The following is a 9,196-nucleotide window of genomic DNA, read 5'->3' as shown; positions in this document are numbered from 1 at the left end:
TTGTTAAAAGCTTAAGGGCTCAATTTTTGCGAAGTATCCAAGGAAATGTCTCATCCAAACAGGTATCCGGTTTCATATTAGAGAAGCAAACAGATCCCAGAGCACAAGTGATTCTTCCCACTTAAGCAAAGTTCCCTTGCACCCTCTTCATCTCGGAGGAGGAAGGGGGATCTCCTAATGGGGCCAGAAGAAGGCTCAGGAATTCTTATTTCTACCCTTCAAAGAAATGACTTCCTTTTTTCTCTGCCCTTCTAGGTGGGTCCACGAGCCTCCTCCATAGCCGTGACTGCTTGGCAGGGTCAGTGTGTAGCATTCCCATGTGGCTTTGGAACATGTGTTTGGGGAGGGAATCCAAGCTAATTTCAGCGTGTGAAAAGCTAGCAGATTCCATTAGTGATTGTGACTCCACAGCAAAGCGATAAGGCCGCTGGGTGCAGGGTCTCAGAACTGAATGTCCAAACGCGACTCTGTGATGTAGAACTTCAGGTTTATCAACTCTTGGTGTCAATTTCTCTCTCTCTCCCTCCCCCTCCTCCTCCCCTCTCCCTCTTTCCTTCCCTCCCTCCCTCCACCCTCACTCCCTCTTTCCTTCTTTCTCTCTCCTTTCTTCCCTGGCAGAAATTTTAAAGAATGAACGGATCATGTTTTTTTTTCTCCTCCTTCCTTTCGTTTCCTCCTCCTTGAGACATACTATATGAGGGAGGAGGAAGGGCATTTGGAATCAATGTGTCAGTTACCCCTGCAACAAAATACCTAACAGAGGCCACACAAGGACAGAGGGCTTATCTAGGCTCCCAGCCATTTGAAGGTAGAGCTCATCGTGGAAGAGAAAATGTGGCAGCTGGAGCCAGAGGCAGTTGGTCACACCGTGTGGCAGCGGGAGCACAAGGCAATGGCAGTAGGAGCACGAGGCAGCTGGTGACACTGCTCGGCCAGGAAGCACAGGATAATAAATGCTGGTGTTCGGCTCACTCTCTCCGGTCCCTGCAATCTGGGACCTCAGCTCATGGACGGTAACACCATGGAGCTTCCCATCATGCTTAACCCCATCTCAGGAACCCCTCTCACACCCTCAGATGCTTGTCTCTTGGGTCCTATAGAGCCTGCCAAGTAGGTTCTCAGCACTAAACAAGGCAATCACCATTTCTGCCTTTCACCCTGGTGGACTGGGGAAAGATTAATAATCAACAAGCCTTCATTGGCAGCCCCACCAAAGACCTCAGCATCGTCCCCAAAATAGTTCAAACAAGACAAAACTACAGCCCGTTCCTCTGAATGTCAAGCCCTAGAAAGTCACTTCCCACCTTAATGAGAAGACGTCCATCCCAACCACCTCTTTGAAGAAGACATGGAAGTTAGTACTTAAAAGTTGTGGTAATATCCAAGATACCCCAGTTTAACACATCTATAGACTATGTGAACCCAAAAACAACCAAAATAATGATGTGTGCTGCCAAATCCTGTCAGGGTAATGTACAGTGTTTGTTTGTTATAGAATAACAGCCTGTGTTTCTATAAAATGGGTAGTTTTCAGTTTAAAACATATGATTTTTTATAAAGTAGAATTTATATTGCTCAGAACATGGAAAGCTAATAACTGGATCCACTAGTTTCTTCCTTCCTCTGTCTCTGTCTGTCTCTGTCTCTGTCTCTGTCTCTCTCTCTCTATCTATCTATCTCTCTCTATCTCTATCTCTCTCTCTCTCTCCCTCCCTCCCTCCCTCTTTCAACATAAGGCAAGATTTCGTGCCAAGGTAACACAGTTCAGTTACCATAATAACACCCTTCCTTGAACAATGTCAGGAAAAGTACAAGGCAGGCACTCGGAGTTACGCCAGAGCCCTTTGTTTTCTTTGGCCAGGAGTTCCTCAGCAGCCATTGTCAGCTGAATGTCCAAGCCAGAGTTGCCATGATCAATGGAAGAAACCATAAGGATGACTGAAGTACACAGAAAACAGGGTGGAATTATGCAGTCACACTGATGATCTTACTCCTAAACGTCTTGTGGGGTAAATATCTCTGTCCATTATTTATTTTCCAGATGAGAAAAAGGAGGCTCTAAGAATCACCATGCTATTCAAAATATTGTAAAACTATAATAAAAAGTAAAATCACAGGAAGTATATTAGCGTTTTGGGCATCCCATGTTGACCTTTGAGAGACTGCTAGGATAATAACTTGTTTTCTCATTAGCTGCCTAATATATTGCTTTTTATCAATTTTCATACATTGAATTTCCCATTGGGTTTACATAAGTTTTTAAAAATCGCTTTAGCTAAACCGTTGCTCTAGGGTATATATATTCCCCATGGTGAGGATGGAGCGATGTAACTCTTAAAGGTTAAAATTTTTGGCTCTTGAAAGCCAGAAAATTTAGATATTACAGTGGTTAGTTCTCTTCTTCCCAAGGGTCAGGAACATCATCATGTATTCAGTATTTCAGTGGTGTTAAATCTTCACTGTGTTAAGAAAAGCTAAGATGTTTTAAAGGGCCTTTTATAAGGAGGAATGATGAACTCAGGCTGAGTAACATGCTCTAAGGCATTAGAAACCAGAGAACTTGAGACAGAGAAAAAAGGAAACTTGGGCCTTGTGCAGCCAGAGAAGCCCACCGACAGCACGGTCAGTCTGGGAGAAGAGGTCTCTGTGGACTGCACACCTACTGAAAAAGACTGGCTCTCTTGTAACATTACATATATCTACCCGTAAGGACATTTACAAGCTCCGACCCCTTTGTTTCTGAGAGGGGACTGCATTCTGACCTTATTTTCATTTCACTGAAGGAAAGACAGAGATCTTCGGGAGCAGTAAAACACTTAACCCAGGGGCATAGTAGCATTTGTGGCAATCAGACCTCACGTCAGAACAGCACCCTGCACAGGGTCAGCACTCAAAAACTGCAGAACAGACAAATCTAAGAAGGACCAAGATTCGATTGGGAAGATCAGACGAAAGAATGTTTTAGCCAAGTGGACGCTCGCCTCCGACTCCATAGTACCAACTGCCGGGGCGAGAGAGAAAAGGAAACACGCCTAAACAAATGTTCCCAGGTTGGGTAGCAACCTCTAGGTGTCCCCTCTCACCTGACAACCCCAGTTGAAAGATAACTGAGTCAGGAGACAATGCAAGTGAGTTCTTCCTCTAGCTGACCCAACCGCTCATAATCCCTTTGTTTGTTTGGCTTGCTTTCTTTAAAGCTCTTACAATACTCTGCGCAGAGTACCATCTGCTGAAGCAGGATGAACAGGTAGCTTTAAAATGATGATAGCTCTGGGAAATGATAATCACCAGGTCATAGAAACTGCACTGCAGTGTATAAATAAGATAAGTAAAAGTGCTGAGGGCAGCATGTTTGCTTTAATAAAATGTGTTTTCCCTTTTCGTGGAGAATGCCTTTCTCAAATGCCTGGGGAGAGAGGCTGAACTATAGACCAGAAACTCGCAGACAGTTCCAGAATCCGGCAATGAGGGTGGGATCAGAGGGGAGAGGGATGAAATATTACTTACTGAGACACAAAAGGAAAAAGGTTGGACTGGAGCCTTTGTGTTGAATTGCCAAAGCAATGCAATGAGATCAGAACTTCCTGGTCTAATTCTAAAGCTCCCCTCAGTGGAGGCTGAGAGGCTGTGGTGAAAAGACAGGTTTGGCTTTTGGTGCAACCTTAGAAAACTGAGTCTTTCCGAATGTCTGTCCTCTCCTATGCAAAAAGGGGAACAGCAACTCACGTGGACATAGGAGTGTTTTAATAAGTGGATGTCTGTGATGTGTCCACTCTGTTGCTTGGTACATATACTTCTGGTGTTTGGTGAACATGATGGGGATGCTGCTGCTGGTGATCCATGTGTCTCCCCTGGAAAGCAGCTGCATGACTGAGTCCTTAACACCTTCAAGTAGCTTGAAAGCCATCGTGGCCTGTAGGATCTCCCATTGGAAGGTGTAGCTTGTTGAGCAAGAATTACCTATGCAAAGTATTTCAGTGACTAAGACCCAAGCCTAAAACGTGTGGGCAGGTTCTGGTTTTTAGAAAATATAGCATTTTTCCTGGGTTTTCTGAACAAAGTAGAATTAGCAGTGATCTACAAGATGTCAACCCTACAGGGATATGCTCTCTTTCTCTACAACTGTGGACACAGAGGGTGTATGGTTTCATCGTCCCAACAGTTCCACAAGAAAAATGAGCCAAAGCCTTTTCTTCACCTGAGGAACCACTAAACCCAAGTTAGGAACAATATGCAGAAACACAGAAGTACCTTTTTGAAGAGCCAGGCCCTAGAACAGAAATTTCCACAGTCTCTACAGGGAAGCAACAGAAAATCCAAACTTCAAATTCGCTTACATAAAGAAAGCAAATTGGTCTTTTGGATTTATGTAACTAAAGAGTTGTGTTAACTTTCTCTCTGTGATAAAGATTTCAGAGAGACAGTTTAAAAATGGAAAGATTGATTTTGGCTCTTTGTTTCTGAAGCTCACTTGGTCACTTTTTGTTTTTGTGCTCACTTGGTCACTTGGTCCCATCACTGTATGCCTGAGGTAAGTCTGAACATCATGGCAGAGAGATAGAGCACAGCTAGCTACTCCATTCATGGCAACCGGAAGGTAGACAAAGTGGAAACCAGTAGGAGAGTGGTCAAGGAATGAAATATCTCTTTCCGGGCTATACTCCAGTAACCCACATCCTCCACAGGCTTACCTCTTACTTCACTACTTCCAAACAAGGCCATCGCATTACGAATCTATGAAGAGATGATTCCATTCAATAGTTTAGAACCCAGTGGTGCAATCATTAGTTACTAGATATACTAGGTGAAAACAGGCCTTCAGCAAAAATAACAGGTCTTTGGGGGGACAATTTATATCCAAAATATAATAATAGCTTGAGGAATAAAACTATCTTCAGGATCTGGGCTAACACTTGGGTAGCTCCACTTTCAAGCTCCAGGTGGCAGCTGCCCAGGAATTTCAGGGTTTTCCCCATGGAATTCCTGGCCTTGTACCCTCCCAGAACCAACTTCAGTGAAGAGAAAGGCATTTATTTATGCATTTTTGTCACAGGCAGTAAGCTCTATTCCAGTTCGGAGTAGATTAACTGATGTGCCTGTCTCTGAACCAGTCACAATGGGTTAAGGGTGAGGATTCTTTGGTGAGATATTCAGAGCCAAAACTGGAATTAAGTTCATATCAATCCCACATATTCCATATGATTGGTCATGAGAGGGATGCTTTCCCTATGGAAATTCAAGATGCTAATATCCCAAGAAGAAGTCATTGGCCATTGGGAAGAAACATCACAGTGATGCTTTTTTTAAAGGAAAATCCAATGTGAACCCAAGCAGCATTCACTTTAGGATATCTAACCAAAGTCAGAGAATAGACAAATACTGCTATAGTTGGTTGGGGCTGACATCAAATCAGGGTCTTAAATAGAAGGTAAATATTTCTTTTTTAAGAGGTCCCAAAACCAGATGACAGCCACAGACCCGGGTCTGATGATGGCAACTCTTCCTCTTTCATAGACATCATCATGTTGCATACTTACATAGTCAAAAGAGAAAGTAGGCCTTCCCTGTGTTTTCAGTAAGCGTATTAGTGTCACTAACAAAAACACTCCAACACATGATACAATTGCCTCCTGAAGTCCCAACTCCAGTTGTCAGCAACATAGAAGACGAAATCTTGACATACAAACGGTGAGAGGACACAAACATCCAGTCCATAGCAGGTTCCTTCATGTCTGATGTCCCAGGAAGAATGAAATGGTCTTCATTTCATCCAAATGTATCTTCTCTCCAGACGTAATCTAAAACAGACTGGTGAGAGACACAGTGTAAAGTGACTTCAAGTTGTTTTCTATTTTCAGGATGACTAGAGCCTTTTCTTATAGCATAAGAGGAGCTATATGGGGTAGCCATTAAAAGCATGGGATTCTAATGCCTGAATCTATATCATTAGTTATAGTTTCGCTTCAGAATGTGAAACCTTGGAGCTATTTAACCTATTTGTGCTCAAGGTTATGTATGCCTTGCCACAGCATGCGCACACACACACACACACACACACACACACACACACACACACACACGTCCCATCAAAGCAGAGAGGTATAACAGCTGTACTAGTGCAGTCCAAAGTGATCTGAGCTTGTAGCTGCTTTGTTTAAATCATAGAAGATCAGAAAGCAAAGAAATTAAACTGAAACCAGAAGATGATATCATCTTCAAGGTCCACCCCCATGACTCATTTCTCCTAGGCCACAGCCTCAAAGATTCTACAACCTCCCAAAACAATACTACCAGCCAGGGACCATGTTTTTAAACACATGAACCCATGGAGAATAAGTCACAGTCAAGCCATAAAGTTGTATTCCTGACTACCATGAGCTCACAGACATGTTGTGATGCAAAATGCATTTGATTCTGCTTCAAACAGAACCAGTCTTACCTGTTCCTACACTGCTCAAAAATCCGTAGTCTTTTCAGAGACTCAAGGTACTATCTTACCTATGAAATGTTTAAAATAAATAAATGGATGGATAGAAAAAAGAAGGAAAAAAGGAAAAATGAAGAAAAGAAAGGAAAGAAGGAAGGAAGGAAAGAAAAAAGGAAGGAAGGAAGAAAGGAAGGAAGGAGGAAGGAAGGAAGGAGAAAGAAAGAAAGAAAGAAAGAAAGAAAGAAAGAAAGAAAGAAAGAAAGAAAGGGAGAAAGAGAGAAAGAGTTGAAGTTACTAGAGCCAGAGAGATGGCTTAGTGGTGAAAAGCACTTGCTGCTCTGGCAAGGACCTGAGTTTATTACCCAGCATCTACATCAGACACCTTACTACCATGTGTAACTGCAGCCCCAGAGAATCTGACACCTTGTTCTGATCTGAGTAGGAATCTGCACACACATGCACATGTAAACACATAGACTTACAGAAATAAGTAATACAAATTTAAAAATATAAAAGTGATTCTTATTTAAAAAGTGACATCCTTCTAACACCCAGTGCTGCAAATTAGAAATTCCTATTTTAACCAAGAGAAACAGGAAGAAAGCAGAGAAGCATTGGTTGAAAGCAAAACTCACACCCAAACCCTGAAGCCCCACATCCCGTACATGGGCTCATTGCACACCCATGTGGGACAGTAGGCTTTATCATCCCTTTACAGTCCTGCATCTGAAGCACCTAGCCTCCATCTTGGGCTGTTACACTTTGTAAGTACAGCTCTCCTGGGCAGACATTCCGTGATCCTCATATCTCCAACACTCTGGGGTCTCTCATTGCACCTTATTTGTGCTTCCCCTTCACAGATTTATACATGGCTACCTCAAGAGTACAATGCAAAGAATCTGACCACACTACACATTGCCTGGCCTCATGAGTTTTTCTTCCCACAAGCCTCCATGACCCCAAAGTCCTTGCAGTTTGCATGCCTACAAAACTACTATGAAGATAATTCCATGGTCCATAGCAAGCTCAAGATGTAGTCTGTGTGTCCAAACAAATACATGTGCCTAGGTGGCCCTCTTGCTTCAGGTTCTATACCCTCTTTGTTTGTTTGTTTTCTTGTTATTGTTGATGTTTTTATTGCTTTTTTTAATTGGTTCTTGGTGAATTTCATACCATATACCTCAATCCCACTTATCTCTCCCTCAGCTCATATCTGCCTTCCTTCATTGCAACCTACCCCTGACAGAGAAAAAAAATCTCATTGTGGGAGTTGTAATATGTCACAGTGTGTCCCAGAATATACTCCTTTGTCCACATTGCAATGACTTGTTAGTCTGGTAGGAAGCCTCTGGATTCTGCTACTCTAGCGATACTCACTGGGATTCCTCTTGGATATCCTGCTGTTGTCCTGTGTCATGGAGATCCTGTAGTTTTAGATCTGTAGGACCAACCTCTGTATATACTATAGGAGTTCTTTGATGGGGTAGATGTTGGAATGGGCCAGTTCAAAGCCCTGGATCAAGGTCTAAGAGGGCTCCTAGTTGACCAGCCCACTGGCTTTTCCATTCTTGGGGCCAGCCCATCTGTAACCCCTGCAACCAGGGCCAGCTCTACCCTGCTGCCCAGGCAAGGTACAGGGCCTGTGCTCCCTGGTGTCACAGCCTGTGAGGGACAGGGATAGTTCTTCCATTCTTATGATCCCAGGGTCAGCTGCCCTGCCTGCCTTTTCAGGAGTGCAATGATCCAGTCATGAATTAGGGCACTGGGCAGGGGTCATCTTAGGCATGGATTGCATCACTAGGCCTGTGCATCACTGCACTGGTGGTCATCTCAAACTAGCTCCTGTCCAGGTCCCATGGCATTCATCTTGTAGTCATCTCAGGCTCACTCACTCCTTGCCAAGAGCTGCCTCTGTGGCCCTATATGAGGATCATCTGTCTTGGGCTCACTCCTACCAGAGGCCTGAGGTTCTTCTAGTTTCTGGTTCAATCCCTGCCCTGCCCTGCCCTTCCCTGCCCTGCCTTGGGAACCTGTCAGGTCCTGCATAGTGGCAGACTGGTAGTCATCTCAGGCTTGCTTTTTTCAGGGACTGTTAGAGTACTAATCATTCTGATGTTCACAGGTCAGAAGAGTAAGTGTAGACATAGCCTCTCTCCTCTCTGATGCACCTCTCACCTACGGAAGCACAATGCGACACACCTGCCATGCCTCTGGGGCCAGAAGTGTCTATATTCTTAAATACAACCTTTCTAAATGAAAGTTTCTTGGGTAGTTTTTTTTATATATAACTTGGAGTTTTTGAGAGTGTTCACCTCAAGAAACCATTTTTTATTGTCCTAGTGCAAAGTTCACAGTTTCTCAATGGTGCTAATGGTTTCAATGATGATAATCTTTTGTAAGAATTACAAACTTTGCTCTGTGCACAACTTAAACTACCTTCACACTCATTTCCTATGTAAACCACTCCTTTTTACATCTTTCTACTTGTGCCTTTTGATCACTGTAAGTATGACTAAATGCATAAAGCGATAACAATGCCATAATCTATGTGTCGCACTATCTTGAAATTTCAATTAACCCATTAGTTTTCTGTTCAGGCCCACTTTGAAGACTGAGGCAAAACATAAATTCTTTGCCAAAATGTTCCAGAAATGGCCTTTTGGCCCAATTCTTGTTAGATTTCTTGTTCCTCTCTGAAACCTCATGTGTACAGTCTTGACCATCTTTATTTTTTTACAGCATTACAGTCCAGCTCCTCCAAATTGTTCA

General features: G+C 43.2%; 1 non-coding gene across 1 annotated transcript; it reads right to left on the bottom strand.

Moving 5' to 3' along the window:
- Nucleotides 1-8,515: 8,515 nt before the first annotated feature.
- Nucleotides 8,516-8,648, bottom strand: LOC116890594. Its single transcript, XR_004386751.1, has one exon. It is a non-coding gene; the product is annotated as a small nucleolar RNA SNORA17 (small nucleolar RNA).
- Between the last annotated feature and the right edge of the window lie 548 nt (nucleotides 8,649-9,196).

Source organism: Rattus rattus, chromosome 1, assembly GCF_011064425.1.
Source record: "Rattus rattus isolate New Zealand chromosome 1, Rrattus_CSIRO_v1, whole genome shotgun sequence".
Classification (NCBI taxonomy): domain Eukaryota; kingdom Metazoa; phylum Chordata; class Mammalia; order Rodentia; family Muridae; genus Rattus; species Rattus rattus.
Note: the sequence above shows the minus strand (reverse complement) of the source record. Positions and strands in the feature narration are given on the sequence as shown.